Here is a 17,653-nt window from a genome sequence, read left to right as displayed (position 1 = left end):
AGTAACATGCATTATTTGCATTCTAGAGTCTTCTACTCTAACAAGGTCAGAGAAGAACTCTGCTGTCACAAATCCTGAGTGGAAATCCCAAGAGCAATTGGACAGTTACTAACCACATAGATACAACAAGTCACAATTTACTCTTTTTGTCCACACAGTGAAGAAATGATGTCAGTACTTAGATCTTATATATATAGCAATCTAGACAGAATGCCTAACTCATATGGAGTAGGGAGAAACATTACACAGGCTCTTATCCTTTTTCTTGGCAAATTTAATGATTCATAATTAATTGTTACCTGACATTGATTTTTATTTGTTAACCACTGTGTATTTTTCAAGTCTATTCCTTCTTAGTAATATATGTATACAATAATATCAAGGTTTTGTTAGGGGACGTTTTCCCAGTAAATTGGGTCTGACATCTTTATCAATTGTTCACATCTTCCAGATGAGAACATTTTTCTGCAAAAGGATTTCTGGGGGAAAAGAGGAAAGCAAGTGAAATGAAAGTCCTAAATGATATGACATCTGGAGGTGACAAGGATTTGAGGTGATGCAGGAATGCTACAGATAAGCAAATGCTGCTGTGCACCTACCCTGATGAGGTGACACTCCCACCCACCAAAATTAGTGCATCTGAGCTACTGTTCACTGGCAGGAAATCCTTCCTGCTGTCTGGCCACAGTCCTTCTTGCTGCAGGGAACTTATCCTCTCTCCTGAGCCCTTCTCCCTTGGGAGAGGAGGAGTGCATGACCCCAGAGCTTAGTAGCCTATGAGCCTGCAAGCTCTCAAACGTACTCCAATTAATATCATCGATCATTGTCCCCTTTGAAACGCCACCACATACAGTAGGGATAGGGAAAACATTAAAGGCAGGCCTCTTATACAGAGAAACTCCAGGTTAATTATTAAAGGAACTTCTCAGAAGTAGAGACTCAGAGAAAATTAGGGAGTTAGATATGTTAAGTGTGGGTATTTAAATAACAGTGAAACTCAGAAAGAGACAGGAAACCTTGAAGGTAGTTTGAGTTTGGATGTGATAAGAAGTTTGGAATGTGTTTTGGTAAATGTCAGCTAAATTAATATTGGGGAGGAAACAAAGGGGGAGCCTGGAAGTATAACTTCCCTCTATAACTTATTGCTTTGTTTACTGAAATTGTAATTGTTATTTGTGATCACTAACTGCTAGTTTTGTTTCTGTAAACCTGCTTGCTATCAGGTACACTGTCACCTGTGTGTGACCTGCTTGTCCCTTTAAAAACCTGTCTCAGGAGAGCTTGGTTGCAGTTCTTCACTGTCTTGGTATAACGTAGATCAGACACCACCAGGGCTAATAAAGGTTTCTAGCCCAATTGACTGAGTGTTGGTGACTCCTTTCATTGGTTGTGGGTTCAAGTCCCACTGACTCCAGGAAACTAGGATATTTCACTTGAGGACGGCTCTGGGGCTGCAACCCCAGTACGTGAACCATGACTGACCAAAACAATCATCTATTTTTAAAACATGTATTCCATAACATTAATTCCTGTGTAATTGATGCAGTCTGCCAGAAGACCTGTTTTTCCATTACTTTCAGTCACTGGTTCCATGAGGGATTTTTCTTATAAAAGAATTCCTGGATGCTAAATGGAACAAATCAAATGAATGACGGTCATGAGATCAGAAGAGCTGACAGGACTCCAGGTGAACCAGGAACCCAGAGCTGGGGAATGCTGCTGTGCACCCTCCCTGAAGCAGAGGCTGGGCTGCAGCCCAGCTGCACTTTGGGGCCAGGCTGCAGGGTGTCTGGGAGCACTGTACCTCTGCTGTACACAGGTAGGTGCCCGAGTCTTCCAGCTGGGAGGCAGAGATGTGCAGGCTGCTGTAGCGTTCCTTGGAATCCAGTGTTGACTGTAGCCTTCCCTTCTGCTTTGTCCCTGGAGTCATGAAGAACAGCCTGAGGAGGCCGCCGCCAGGATTCTGTCGGAACCACTGCACATTGTACACCGTGGTAGAGAAATTGCACCTCAGGGTCGAGCTGGCTCCATCCTGGAGCCTCTGGACTGAAGGGCTCTGCTCCACCTGCAGCCCTCTCAACCCTGCGTGGAAAGAGAACAGCAGGCACAGATGTGTCACAGGGAAATCACCGAGGCAGCTTCCCCGTTTGAGAACACCCCAGGAAATACCCAGGATGAGGAGGACGCACAGGAGCTTTGTGGCAGCTGTCCCTCATTCCTCCCTATCAGCTCTGGAGCTCCCTGTCCCCGCCTGTGATGGTCCCAACTCACAGCAAATCTGCACCCACAGAACTCCCAGAGAAGCCCCCAACCTGTTCCCCCTGGCTCCTGGACTTCGTTGGGGTGACTTCTCCCCAGCTCTGGAGGCAGCCAAGTCGTCATCCCACACACACTTCTTGCCACAGACAGCAGGTTCCTCCTGCTCATCAGAGCCAGTCACCTCCGAGCTCTGCCTTTCATCTAACAGGAAACCAGTCTCACTGCTTGAAAGATGCTCTCCTGCAGAGCTGCGGTGAGGGCTGGTCAGATTTTCAAGCAATGCTTCCTTCACAGGAGAATTAAAAGACTTTTCTCCTCAAGTTTATGTAACAAGTTTGTGGGAAAATGTATGAGAAAAAGAAAGTTAATACTCCACAGATCCTTCTCAAAGTTATTGAAGTCACTGATAAGGAATTCTTCCTTACACGGCTGTACATACTCTGTCCCAACTTTCTGAGTCTTTATACACGATGCCAGAGTGGATACCTGAGATGACCTTTGTCTTTTGTGACTTGACTGATTTATATACTTTCTGGCTTCTGGACCTTCAGGAAGGTTCTGGTCATTTCTTCAAAATCTGGAGGGTCCCCTAGTGGACAGAAACCATAACTTCTTACAACAGCCACAAAACTCAACTTCCCCTATGTATTCCCTATTTTGTTTTTTGTTTGTTTGTGTAGTATTGAGGCTTGCCCTCAGGACCTGGCCACTGTGCCTGAATATTTTTGGCACTTTATTTATTGCATCACAGTTCCACTTTTGGCTTCTTTTTCTGGTTAACTGGAGATAAAAGTCTCAGAGACTTTCCTTCCCTGGCTTCAAACCACAATTGATAAGTGTCATTCTCTCTTTTTTTTGTTGTTGTTGTTGATTGTGGGGCTTGAAATCTGGGCTTGGGCGCTGTTCCTGTACTCTTCAGCTCAAGGCCAGCACTCTACCACTTCAGCCACAGCGCCACTTCTGATTTTCTGGTGGTTAATTGGAGATAAGAATCTCATGTACTTTTTTGCCCTGGCTGACTTTGAACCGTGATCCTCAGATCTCAGCCTTCTCAGTCCTAGGATTACAGATGTGAGCCACCAGCGCCAGGCTTTATTCTCAATTTTTAATGAGGAAATAAAGATACAAATCAAAATCACTGTACAGATATAATTGGGATTAAAACAGTTTTAATAAGACATTCCGCAGAAAGTTAATTTGAAAAACAATTTGATAATTCTCAGGTTTTGGTGAATATTGGATTTCTGTCATGTTGTTAAGATAACCTATAAATGTTTATTGAAGTTTGATAAGAGTAAGATAAATATATAAAAAAAGAAGAAACTGGTGTATTGAATCTCCTTAACTCTAATGGAAAGGACACAATACACATACATGCGCACAATAGAAAAAGGAAGGACTGTGAGAAAAAAGTAGACTGAATGCTCTAGACTTTCAGAGACCAGGGGCAGAGATAAAATGGGTAAATATTTAGGGTAGCTATTATGTGTACTTTAGTTTTAATATTAGGAAACTGTAAGAGCATATGAGTTGTTAAAAGTTATGGCTCACATCCCTAACACTAGCTACTCATTGAGACTGAAATCTGAGGATCACAGTTTGAAGCCAGCCCAAGCAGAAAAAACTATGAGACTGTTACTGCCAATTAACCACCAAAAAACCCAGTGGAAGAGTCCTAGCTTTGAGTGAAAAAGCTAAGGGGCAGTGTGCAGGCTCTGAGTTCAAGCCCCAATGCTGGTACAAAAAGAAAAAGAATGATATAGGCTAAAATATCCATTGGTTTTTCTACCATCCTAGCTTTCTCCTCAAACGTTATCCTGACTCTCTTGCTGCATCTTCTCATTTGGAGGTGATGCTTGCAGAGCTTTGCTATGGATTTACAATTTTATACTAAAATGATAAATGTGCTCACATGTATACATTTGTAGTTGTTGTTTGATAGAAAATGGTACTTCTTGTTTATACATTTTGGTTAACATGCTTCATAAACTCAGTAGTAATTTTGTGGCTCTATCAGATTAGGCCTGCTAGAGTCTGCTGCGTCCTTATTATGGGCATCTTGAACTTGTACAGCACTTTCTCCTATTGATGAATATAGAGATGTGTTTGTTAGTAACTCTGAATTAGCTCAATATAGATCTACTAAATATATATTTGATGATATGGAAAACATTTCACAGGATAGTCTCTGACTCCAAGGTTCATGCTGAATCTAACAAAACAAAGCCTTCATAGTTTTTGTTGTGATTTTTTTATTGACATAGATTCTTTCTGATTTGGTCTTAAGGTTTCTCTCCTTAGAATAATCATAAATCAAGGATTCTCTGATAGGTTTTCAAGGTGAGACACAATGAGAAATTGAAAACAAAGTGCATGGAACATATGAAATTTGTTACAAAACAAATGGTACTAATTAGTTACAGATCTTAAAGAGGGTAATGTACAGGGAGGGTGACAACAGGTAACAGAGGTTTATGGTCATTGTCTCTCAGACTCTCCCTCATATATTAGGCCTTAGATTGGCTACTTAAAAGAAAACACATGCATAAATAAGAAGAAAAAACACACTCACAGAAGGTAACTAGTGCACAAGATCCTAGGGTTGACCATTAGACTTTGTTCTGGTTAGCAGTTGTGAGATATGGTGGGTTTTATGTCAAGAAGATGAGAAATAAGCAGACCATATTAAAAGCTTTCAGAAAATGAACTTTTGCTATTGTCAAAGATGACATAGTATAACAGTTTCAATCCATTTAGGTTAAGATTAAGACGAGCTGCTGAGGCAGCTAATATATTAAACAGATTTCTGAAAATACTCTCTCGCATTAGCACATACTGGAACTCAGCCCACAGCTGTTCTGCCTTAATGGTAAATAGCAGCTCCTGCATGATGAGATCTGTGGTAAGATCAGAGTTATATGAAGAGTGGGGATTATTCATTTCATTGATAAAATAACCAGAATTAAGACAGGTGCCAGTGGCTCATGCCTGTAATCCTAGCTACTCAAGAGGCTGAGATCGAGGATCACTGTTCAAAGCCAGCCCAGGCAGGAAAGTCCATGAGATGCTTATCTCCAACAAACTACCAGAAAACTGGAAGTGGCACTGTGGCTCAAGTTGTAGAGTGCTAGCTTTGAGATGAAGAGCAACAGGGACAGCTCCCAGGCCCAGAGTTCAAGCCCCACAACTGACAAAACAAAATAGTCAGTGTGTTGTGTGTGTGTGTGTGTGTGTGTGTGTGTGTGTGTGTGTGTGTGTGTGTGTGTGTTGTGTGTTTACCAGTACTGGAATTTCAAATCAGAGCCTGTCACTCTTGCTCTTTTTTTTTCACTCAAGGTGAGCACTCTACTACTTGACCCAAAACTCCACTTCTGGCTTTTTGCTGGTTAATCTGAGATAAGAATATCTGAGATTTGTCTGCACAAGCTGGTTTCTAGCCAGTGTTCTCAGATCTGAATCTCTTGAGTAGCTAGGATTATAGGTATGAGTCACTGGCACCAGGCTTTATTTCTTAATATAAGTTCTTATTGTTCAGAAAGTCACATAATCATATAAAACACAAATAATAAAATAAAGAAAAACAAAAGACTTGAATATAAATACATTCACATATTGTGTAGACTTTTGTGTGTGGCTTCCTCTTAATTTTGTATAGTTTTGGAATTCATCCATATCATGTGTACATGTGTATGTGTACATATGGCATTCCATTTGGTATATAATATTACCTTGTTTGTAACATTGTATTTTATTGTTCCAATCATCAATTGATAGACATTGTGTTATTTGTAAGTCTTTGCCTTTCCAAGATCGAGCATTTATGTACAGCTTATCTTTATCAATATATGTTTTCATTACTCATTATAACTGCTGTTTTCCAAAGCAGCTGTATTGTGTTTCCTTCCTATCACCAATGCAGGAGGACCTCAGTTTCTGCACAGCTCTGCCAACACGTTACATTCCCTGTGTCTTATGTTGCCTATCTTAATGGGGCAAAGTAACATCGTACAATAGCTTTTATTTGCATTTCCATAAACACTAGTGATATTGACTATCTTTTTTTTTTTATTGTAAAGCTACTATACAGAGGGTTACAGTTACATGAGTGAGGTTATGAGTACACTTCCTCTTGAACATTGTTACCCCCTCCATTGTTTTCCCCCTACCATCCCCTCCCTCCCTCCCTTCCCCGAGGTTCTTTTTTTTTTTTTTTTGATTGTGATTAAATGATTACATAATTTCAAAGTCACAAGTTCATTCTAACTTCCCTGGAGCAAATTGTCTACCACAGTCTGTAATATATAACAGTGTTCACATGTTATATACCATATTTGTGATCAGCAGCATGGGGATATTTAGTAGTGGTTCAACCAGATGAGCGGGAGTTCTTTGTTTCTTAAGTCCTGTTAGTTTTGTCGTATCACCTAACCTTTTGGATTTAGCATCCACTTATCAGGGAGACCATGTACCGTTTGTCTCTTCGTTCTTGGCTTACCTCGCTCAACATGATTCCTTCTAGCTCCATCCATTTCCCTGCAAATGCCATTATTTTGTCATTTCTAATGGCTGCATAATATTCCATTGTGTATAGATACCATAATTTTTGGATGCATTCATCTGTGGTGGGGCACCTAGGTTGTTTCCATATCCTAGCTATTGCGAACAGTGCTGCAATAAACATGGAGGTGCACGTGTCCTTGTATATTGGTTCCTGTTGTTCAGGCTAGATGCCTAGAAGTGGTATGACTGGGTCGTAAGGGAGGTCAATCTTTAGCTTTCTAAGGACCCTCCAGACTGCTTTCCAAAGTGGTTGTATAAGTGTACATTCCCACCAGCAGTGTAATAGGGTTCCTCTTTCTCCACATCCCCTCCAGCATTTGTCGTTGGCTGATTTGTGGATGTGGGACATTCTGACTGGGGTAAGGTGGTATCTCAGGGTTGTCTTTATTTGCATTTCCTTCACCCCCAGGGATGATGAACATTTCCTCATGTGTTTCTTTGCCATTTTTATTTCTTCATTTGAGAAGTCCCTCTTTAGTTCCCTTGCCCATTTAGTAATTGGTTTGTTAGGTTTGGGAGGGATTAGTTTCTTGAGTTCCCTGTATATACAGGATGTTAACCCCTTGTCTGATATATTGCTGGTAAATATTTTTTCCCAATTAGTTGGTTGTCTTTCTAGCTTAGTTGCGATAGATTTAGCTGTGCAGAAGCTTTTTATTTTAAGGTAGTCCCATTTGTCGAGTCTCTCTCCAACTTGTTGTGACCCTGGGACTCTGTTCAGGAAGTTCCTTCCTGTGCCTATTAGTTCAAGTGTCTCTCCTACTCTGTCCTGTAGTAGTTTCAGAGATTCAGGTTTAATGTTAAGGTCTTTAATCCATTTTGAGTTGATGTTGGTGCATGGTGATAGGCTGGGGTCCACTTTTAGTTTTCTGCATGTGGCTGCCCAGTTTTCCCAGCACCAGCGGTTGAAGAGGCTGTGTTTCTTCCATTGTATGTCTTTGGCTCCTTTGTCGAATATCAGCTGGCTGTAGGCCTGTGGATTTATATCTGGATCTTCTATTCTGTTCCATTGGTCTTCGGGTCTGTTTTTGTGCCAGTACCATGCTGTCTTTGTGATTATAGCTCTGTAGTAGAGTTTGAAGTTCGGCATGGATAGCCCTCCCATATTGTCTTTATCCCCTAGAATTGTTTTGGCTATTCTAGGTCTTTTGTTGTTCCATATAAATTTTTGGACTGTTTTCTGTATTTCAGTGATGTACGTCATTGGGATTTTAATAGGAATTGCATTGAATTTGTATATTAGTTTTGGAAGTATCACCATCTTTACTATATTAAGTCGGCCTATCCAGGAGCATGGGAGGTCTTTCCATTTCCTAGTGTCTTCTGCAATTTCTTTCTTTAACTTTTTATAGTTCTCATTAAATAGTTCTTTTACATCTTTGGTTAGGTTAATTCCTAAATATTTTATTTTTTGGGAGGTTATTGTGAATGGGGTTGCTCCCTTTATTTCCCTCTCTTCCTGTGCGTTATCAGTGTATAGGAAGGCAACTGATTTTTGTGGGTTTATTTTGTATCCTGCTATTTTGCCGAAGTGACTTATGATTTCTAAAAGTTTGGGGATGGAGTTTTTGGGATCGTGGAGGTATAGTATCATGTCGTCTGCAAAAAGGGATAGTTTCACTTCTTCTTTCCCTATGTGGATCCCTTTAATGTCTTTTTCTTGCCTTATTGCCCTGGCTAAGGGTTCTAGGACTATGTTGAAGAGGAGTGGAGACAGTGGACATCCTTGCCTTGTTCCTGTTTTTAGGAGGATTGGTTGTAGCTTTTCCCCATTAAGTATAATATTGGCTATTGGTCTGTCATAAATGGCTTTTATTGTTTTTAGAAATGTTCCTTCTATTCCTATTTTCTCCAGAGCTTTTAGCATGAATGAATGTTGAATTTTATCAAAGGCCTTTTCTGCATCTGTGGCAATAATCATGTGATTCTTGACCTTGGCTCTGTTGATATGCTGATTACATTTATTGACTTACGTATGTTAAACCATCCCTGTGTCTCTGGGATGAAGCCTACCTGATCATAGTGTATTATTTTTTTAATGTGTTTCTGGATTCTGTTAGCTAGAATCTTGTTAAGGATCTTTGCATCTGTGTTCATCAAGGAGATTGGCCTGGAATTCTCCTTTTTGGTTGGGTCTTTGCCTGGTTTGGGGATGAGTGTGATATTGGCTTCGTAGAATGAGTTTGGGATAGCTCCCTCCTTCTCTGTTTCTCTGAAGAGCTTGAGGAGTATGGGTATTAGTTCTTGTTTAAAGGTCTTATAGAATTCTGCTGTGAATCCATCTGGTCCTGGGCTTTTTTTTGTTGGAAGACTTTTGATAGCTTCCTGTATCTCATTATAGGATATTGGCTTATTTAATTGGTTAACTTCTTCTTTGCTCAGTTTGGGTAACTTGTATTTCTCTAAAAATGCATCCATTTCCGCCAGATTTTCTTCCTTTAGAGAGTATAGCTTTTGAAAGTAGTCTGTTAGAATTGTTTGGATATCTTGGGTACATGTTGTGATGTTTCCCGTGGCATCCCTAATCCTTTTAATATGGGTTTCCTCTCTTCTTTTTTTAATTAATCTTGCCAATGGGCCATCAATTTTGTTTATTTTTTCAAAGAACCAGCTTTTTGTTTGGTTTATTTTGGTTATGGTTTTCTGATTTTCTAATTGGTTAATCTCTGCTCTCAATTTGGTTATCTGGCTTCATCTAGTAGCTTTAGGTCCCATTTTTTCTTGTTTTTCTAGCTGTTTTAGTTGCAACATGAGATTATTTACTTGGTCTGTCTCCATTCTCTTGATGTGAGCACTGAGGGCAATAAATTTGCCCCTCAGGACTGCTTTTGCTGTGTCCCACAAGTTTCTTTGTGAGGTGTTTTCATTTTCATTGAGTTGTAGGAAATGCTTTATTTCTTCTCTGATCTCTTCTGTTACCCAGGCCTTGTTAAGGAGTGTGCTGTTCAATTTCCATGTATTAGAGAAATTTCTGCGGTATGCTTTGTTATTGAGAGCTAGCTTGATTCCACTGTGGTCAGATAGGATACAGGGGATTATGTCGATCCCTTTGTATTTGCTTAAGTTCCTTGCATGAACTATGATATGGTCTATTTTGGAGAAAGTTCCATGAGCTGCTGAGAAGAATGTGTACTGTGTTGTTTTAGGGTGAAATACTCGGTAGATGTCAGTTAATTCCGCTTGAAGTATGGCCTCACTTAATTCGGTAGCTTCTTTGCCAATCCTCTGGTTGGTAGACCTGTCCTTTGGTGAGAGTGGCATGTTAAAGTCTCCTAGTATTATCATATTGGGATCTATTTTATTCTGTAAGTTTGAGAGCATTTGTTTAACATATCTGGGTGCACCGATATTTGGGGCATATAAGTTGATGATGGTTATATCCTCCTCTTGGATTGTTCCCTTTATTAATATGTAGTGTCCGTCCTTGTCTTTCTGTACTGATTTTAATGAAAAGTTTATTTTGTCAGATATCAGGATAGCTACACCTGCTTTCTTATTGGGGGAATTTGATTGGTAGATCCTTTTCCACCCCTTCACTCTGAGTTTGTTTGTATGTTTGGCTGAGAGGTGGGTCTCCTGAAGGCAACAGATGGATGGGTCTTGTTTTCTGATCCAGTCCTCAGTTCGTTTTCTTTTAATTGGCGAATTCAGCCCATTTATATTAAGAGAAAGTATAGAGAGATGCATTGTTGTCCCTGCCATTCCGTTTTCCTAAGTTTTTCGTCTTTCCTTTCCTCCTGTGCTTGCTCAGTTAGACTTTGAGTAATGCCTGTTTGGGGCAGGTCCCAGTTCCTGGTTGCTTTCTTCAGGTTGTGTCCCCCCTCTTAGAATTCTTTGTAATGCTGGCTTAATGTTTATGTATTCATTTAGTTTTTCTTTGCTATTAAAAGTTTTCAGTTCTCCATCGAATGTGAATGCTAGCTTTGCCGGGTATATCAGTCTGGGTTGGCAGTTATTGGCTCTCAGGGCTCGTATGGTGCTTTCCCAGGCTTTTCTTGCATTCATTGTTTGTGTGGAGAGATCTGCAGTGATTCTAATTTTTTTCCCGTTGTAGTATAGCTCCTTCTTCATTTTTACTGCATGCAGGATTGTTTCCTTATTATTCAGATCCATCATTTTTACTATAATGTGCCTAGAAGTGTTTCTCCTGGGATCTTGCTTGTTGGGTGTTCGATAAGCTTTTGTGATGTAGTTAAGATGGTCGTTTTTGAGGTGGGGAAAATTTTCATTGACTATCTTGTTAAATAGGTGTTGCATTCCCTTGCTCTGGAATTCCTCACCTTCGTCCACTCCGATTATGCGAAGGTTAAATTTTTTAGCATTATCTGCTTGCTCTTGAATTTCCCTTTGGTTTAATTTGAGTGATTTTTCCATATCTGTCACTTTTTGGTCCAGTTGGTGTATTCTGTCTTCTGTATCTGACACTCTACCTTCCATTTCATTCACTCTGTTGACCGTGGCTTCTATTGTGGTTTGCATGGTGGAAATGGATCCCTTTATGGATTCAATGTTGGTTCTCAGAGTACTGATCTCACCTCTCAATGAGGTGAGATCAGTATGCATTACCTCTAATTTGGCGTTTATCTCACTTCTTACTGAGGTTTGTGCAGCTTCTATTTTTGCATCCAACTTTTGTTTGATGTCCTGTATATCTTTTGATAGTTCATCCTTGTGCTCTTTCATTTTCTGATCCATTTCTCGCTTTATTTCTTGAGTCATTGCCTCCAGCAACCCTTGGATGTAGTTTTTGTCTTCCATTCCTGCTTTGCTCCCACTGGGGCTCTCCCCTGCGTGGCTGCTGGCTTTTGAGGTGAGCTTGCTGTCTTGGGTAGTGGTAAACCTTGTGATTTTTCTCTGTGATTTTCGCATGGGGGTTCAGGAGACTGCTCTTCAATCTTGTTTTGGTGTGTCTGTCTTTGCTTGGTTGCTGATTCTGTATTGGTAGAGAGAGTCTGTGCCTGATCTGGATTCTGTTGGGAGCCTATTTCCAGCTGCTATTCTGACTTACTTAGGATTCTCAGCTCTCTGCTGTAGCAATTCCCGCCTTTGGAAGGGTTGAGCAGCCTAGACTGCTTGTGTTTGCTCCTGCGGGTGCTCTTGGGAAGATCAGATGCTCTGCATGCACTCTCCCAAATACTGGAGTCTGCTATGGGCTCCTGATGTGTTTTTGTTTGTTTGTTTGGGGCTGGTTGTGGGCTTGAACTCTAGGTTTGGGTGCTGTCCCTCAGCTCTTCAGCTCAAGGCTGGCACCCTACCATTTGAGCCACAGCCCCACTTCTGACCCTTTATGCTTTGTTCAGGCGCCGGTCCCCGGGCCTGGTTCCGGCCCCAGCCTGGAGCGCGCTCGTTAGGCCTGTGCTAATGTGTATACCACCTAGGTTATGCAGCCTGGAGGACACAGTTCAAATTTCTTCTACTGTTGGTAGTCTTGACCCAGGGGCGCTGTTCCTGGCTTGGGCATTTAAGCTCCCTTCCAGGGGCGCTCTTGCTCTGGCCTGGCCAGCAGAGTGTCCTCCACCGGCTGGTGGAGCTCTCGAACAGTTCCCAGTTTTAGTGGGTCCTGTGGTCCGGGTGTTGGGGTAGGGAGTCTAGGTCAGGGTCTGGGGATTCCCTCCAGCTCTGGTCTTCCTTGAGGGATTCACTGTCCCCTGTTGGGTACTCACCCTGTAGGTGGTCAGTTGTTGTTGCAATCCGAGTTCAGTTGGGGTGGTTGTGGGCTGGGTTGGGCGGCCCCCCGCCGGGTAGTTGCGATCGCGATTGGGTGGGTGGTCTGCCCACAGGTCCCTTTGTCGTGCTGCTGGTGCCGGGCGGCTTTGGAGGGATGGAGCCTCTCCGCTCCGGTGGAGAGTGAGGGGTGGGGGTGGGATCCTCGTGGAGACTCCCGGCTGGTAGGTTTCTCTGTTCCTGGCGATCCGCTGTTCTGCAATCCGGTACCTGGTGATCTGCAAGCAGCCCCCTGTGTCTCTGGGGCTCCGGCAGCCCCCGCCGGGCCGGCTGGCTGGCGGCTTGGCGCACTGCCGCATGGCCAGTAAAGGTTGGGGGAGGGGTCTTCGCTCTTCTCTGTTCTGAATTTCTTCTTTTCCTCTCTTTCTTTTTTTGTTATTTTCCACCTCTGGTTTTTCTCTGAGTGTTCGTCTTTTTGTTGTTGTCGGTCTCTTGGGGAGATTAAACGTTGGAACTCGAACTCTCTTTTTGGTTGGAGAGAGCTGTGGCGTTTCCCTACTGCCCCGTCGCCATCTTGGTCCCCCCTCTCGATATTGACTATCTTTGCAGTCATTAGTCACTTGTACATCATCTTTGGAGTAATGCCTATTTAACTTTCTTCTCAGTTCTAAAAGGATACATTGTCTTTTTCCTATTGCACTCATTTTCATTTGCTTTTAATACCTATGTTACCATATATTAACTGTACAACAGGATTTCATTGTCTCATTTCCATATATACATATATCCCAATCAAGCTTACCTCATCTCTCATTCTCCTTTTTGTGTTTGTGTCTTAAATTAGTTTACGCATGGGCTGGGAAGGTGGCTCAGTGGTCGAGTGCTTGCCTCGCAAGCATGAGGCCCTGAGTTCAATTCCTTAGCACCACATAAACAGAAGAAGCCGGAAAAGGTGCTATGGCTTAAGTGGTAGAGCTCCAGCCTTGAACTGAAGAGTACCAGTCCCAAAGATCAAGATTCACGACCGACAAAAAAAAATAGTTTAAACAGATTCAATTGTTCTATTTTCATGCATGAATTTGAGCTACTTTAACAACACTCATTCTTAGCCTTTCCGTGCTACTCCATGATTCATGCCTCCTTCTGGTACCTACCTCTCAAGCGAGCCGGTCTTAATCTCATGTCATTCAATTTCTTAGTATATATGATTTGTATCAAAGGGTGTTTTATCTTTTTCACTAAGTTGTAAAAATTATTTTCATATATTCATTGGAAGTGCTTTATCAGATATATGAGTTATAAATATTTCGTTCATTTTGAGGGTTTCTTTTTACTTTTGAAGTAGCATGAAGCTGAAATATCTGTATTTGTGATGAAGACAAATTTGTCCATTTTCCTCTTGTTGCCTGGCAGTTCAGTACCATATCTAAGGATTTACCCAAATCAATATTATGAAAGCTTTTATATTTTGTATTTATTTTTATAATACTGCTAGCACATATTTAATTTACTGTCCATTTATATTTGATTTTATGTATGGCAGAAGGTTGGGTCAGTTTCTTTCTTTTACATATGAAAAGCAATTTGTCCCTATTTTCTTTCTCTCTTTTTGTGTAGTAATACGCAACTTGTGAAAATTGTCTTTTGTTGGCGTCTACTTTTAATGAGACAAACTTACGTGTAAATGTATATGTGCTCTGTCCAATCATGGAATGAAATCAGAAGAGCTGTGACTATACACAATTTAAATTTGGTAAAACATTTAGAAGAATCATAAGGACAACTCCCTGATGGACCTTGGGAGGTGTTAAAAGTTGTTAAATTGAGGGACTAAAATACTCATTTTAGTGACCACAAAAAAGAAAATAGCTGAAAATAATCTTTCAGAATTTGATCTTAGCAGATAAACAAGTAGCTAAAAGCATTAGCTCATTTTAAAATACTTTTCCTTGTTTTTTAAATTTAATTTGATTTTGTTGTAAAGGTGATATGCAGAAGGGTTTCAGTTGCATAAGTAGTAAGTACATTTTTTGTTAAACATTGTTACCCCTTCATCTTTTTTCTCCCACTTTCTCTCACTCCCAGCTCCCCACCCCCAAGTTGTAAGGTTCATTTCCACCATAGTATCTTTTGAGTATAGCTGTTGTATTGGTTCAACCTTTATCCTTAGTCTCAACATTTTGTTATTCCCCTTCACTTCCCAAATCAGATTAACATATATACAAGGCTCTGGCTACCAAAATAAAAAACAGTGATGACAGGGGATAAACCAAAGGGGGAAAAAAAGTAAAAGAAAAAAATAACTTCACGTTAAAAACAACAACAGGGCTGGGAAGGTGGCTCAGTGGTAGAGTTTTAGCCTTGCATGCATGAGGCCCTGGGTTCGATTCCTCAGCACCACATAAGCAGAAAAAGCCAGAGGTGCTGCTGTGGCTTAAGTGGTAGAGCGCTAGCCTTGAACTGAAGAGCTGAGGGACAGTGCCCAAGCCCAGAGTTCAGGCCCCACGACCGACCAAAACAACAACAACAGCAACAATAACAACAACAACAAAAACCCCTTGTTTCCATATCTTGGAGTTTATTTCAGTTAGCATCATTTTATATGGTCATGTGTACATAGCCATTGAGCTATTGTGTGATCTTCTGCTAGAACTAATGTAGACATATATTAATTATTACATATTAGGGAAACCATGGGACCTATGTTTCTTTGGGTCTGGCTTACTTCACTTAATGTGAGTTTTTCCAAGGCTTTCCATTTCCTTATGAATGTGGTAATGTCATTCTTTCTGATGGAAGCATAGAATTCCATTGTATATGTATATATACCCCACATTTCTTTTTTAAAATTTTTATTTATTTTTTATTATGAAAATACTGTACAGAGGAGTTACAATTAGATATACCCCACATTTTCTTAGTATACTCATGTACTGAGGAGGCATCTAGGTTGTTTCCATATCTTAGCTATAGTAAACAATGCTGCCATGAACATGGATGTGCTGTGAGCTTTAGTGTGGCCTTGTTTGTGATTGTTTAAGTGTTAGAATTTCAAGAGAACGGTCAATAGCAAATGACTCAATTTCACATTTATTCATAGTTAGTTTATAAAATTTAAAAGTAACTTTGTATCAGATACATATATTCTACATATATTGTAAATAAAAAATAACCAGATGGTTTTTGAGAAAAACTATCAGTGTTGAGTTGATTAGAAAATGTGTACCCTGCACTCAGAGTTGTAGCTGATGCTTATAATCACAGAATTTGGCAGGAAAAGATCAGGAGGGTCATGGTTTTGAGGTCACATGGGGCTATGTAGTGAGAAACGATCTCAAAAAAGTTTGTATATATACATATAAACCATGTATGTATATAGATCAGTAGTAATTATTACATTTATGTTTAACCACTTAAACCACCCATATGAAAAAGGGTTTTGAACCATGTTACAACATATATGGATTTATTTTATTTGCACTTTTTCCAAACATGCTTTTATAGTTGTTGCTGTGTTTTGATTGGTTGTAGGGCTTGAACCCAGGGGCTGGGCTCTTCTGTTTAAGGCTAGCGCTCTACCACTTAGAGCTACTGCTCCACTTCTGGTTTTGGTGGTTAATTAGAGACAAGAGTCTCATGGACTTTCCTGCTTGGGCTGGCTTTGAACTGCAGTCCTCAGATTTCAGCCTCCTCAGTAACTAGGATTACAAATATGAACTACTGGTGCCTGGCTGCTACTTGAAGTTTATGAGTTTGCTAGACTAAGGAAGGGCTGCTTTGTTACAAGTTTTTGAAGAAAAGAATATGCACTCAGTGATAGCCAAGTAAAAGATGACTGTAATATTCTTGCAAGAATCTATTTTCAACTTATAGCTCATGGCACCCTGTGATTTACAGGCTGTCCCCCAAATCAGAGACCATTCCAGAGAGTAAGCCTTTACTTTTGATCATGTTTGGTGCACAGGAATAGCTGTCATCAGATGTGGTTGAGGACGTGAGGATCAAACTTGTAATCTTTTCAGCAATACCAAACACCCCTCCAAGATCCATCTTATCCCAAAATTTGAAAGTCTGGGAATTGCAGCATCTGATTTCTCATTCTTGGTGGAAAGGTGAAGCAGAATATGTGAGGAGAGCTATATATCTGATTAAAATATATACAGAGAGCTCTAAAAAATTAAGCTGTCAAAAAATCAACAACCTAATTAATTAACAGTCAAAGACGATCAACAAAAAAGTAAAATTCCCAACAAATATATGAAGAATTGTTCAACATTCCTAGCCATAAAATAAACGCAAACCAAAACAATATTGAGAGGCTGGATTTAACACTTGTAATTCTAGCTACTAGGAAATCTGAGGTGTGTATTTGCAGTTCAAAGTCAACCAAGTGCAAAATTCCTGAGACACTTTTCTTCAATTAATCACCACAAAACTAAACAGCCTGAAGCCGAACTGTGCTTCAAGTGGTAGTTGCTACCCTTGAGTTCAAGGGCCAGTACCAGCACACACACATACATACACACACACACACACACACACACACACACACACACACACAGAGAATATGAATGATCAATAATATGTATATAAGCAAAAATGCTGAGGATATAATTAAAAGGAACCCTAAACCTCTGAGGCCCCTATCAAAATCAGTATGAAATTTTAACAAAAACTATAAGCAAACAGAATTATTGTATGACCCAGCCATATTCCTCAAACATTTATACAGTAGAATATAAGTCAGAATGTAAGGCACCTGCATACCTATGTCCATTGTTGCACTTGCTACAATAACCAAAAATGGAAATGGCCCAACTTTGTTATAGCCATTGAAGATAGATAGATACATAGATGCATGATAGATTGATAAATAGATGATAGATGATAGAGAAACATAGATATAGATCACTAAGACATTTCCCTACAGACTGTGAGACAGTGAATGAGTATATATTTCCCTTCTCTCTTACTTTTTGTGCCATGAATACTTCTCACAAGGAAAAATGTACTACATGGCCAAAAAATGATAAATAGGTAATGCCTAAAATAGACAGTCCAAGACATGTGTATATTCTTTTTTTGCCATCCATTCTGTCTAGTAACCATGGTCATCTCCTCCCCATTTTGGCTTGGCAGATACTAGGAAAGCCATGCTTCACTAGGATCA

Source organism: Dipodomys spectabilis, unplaced genomic scaffold (assembly GCF_019054845.1).
Source record: "Dipodomys spectabilis isolate Male_0828 unplaced genomic scaffold, ASM1905484v1 ptg000265l, whole genome shotgun sequence".
Lineage (NCBI taxonomy): Eukaryota > Metazoa > Chordata > Mammalia > Rodentia > Heteromyidae > Dipodomys > Dipodomys spectabilis.
This window is presented reverse-complemented; position numbering follows the sequence as displayed.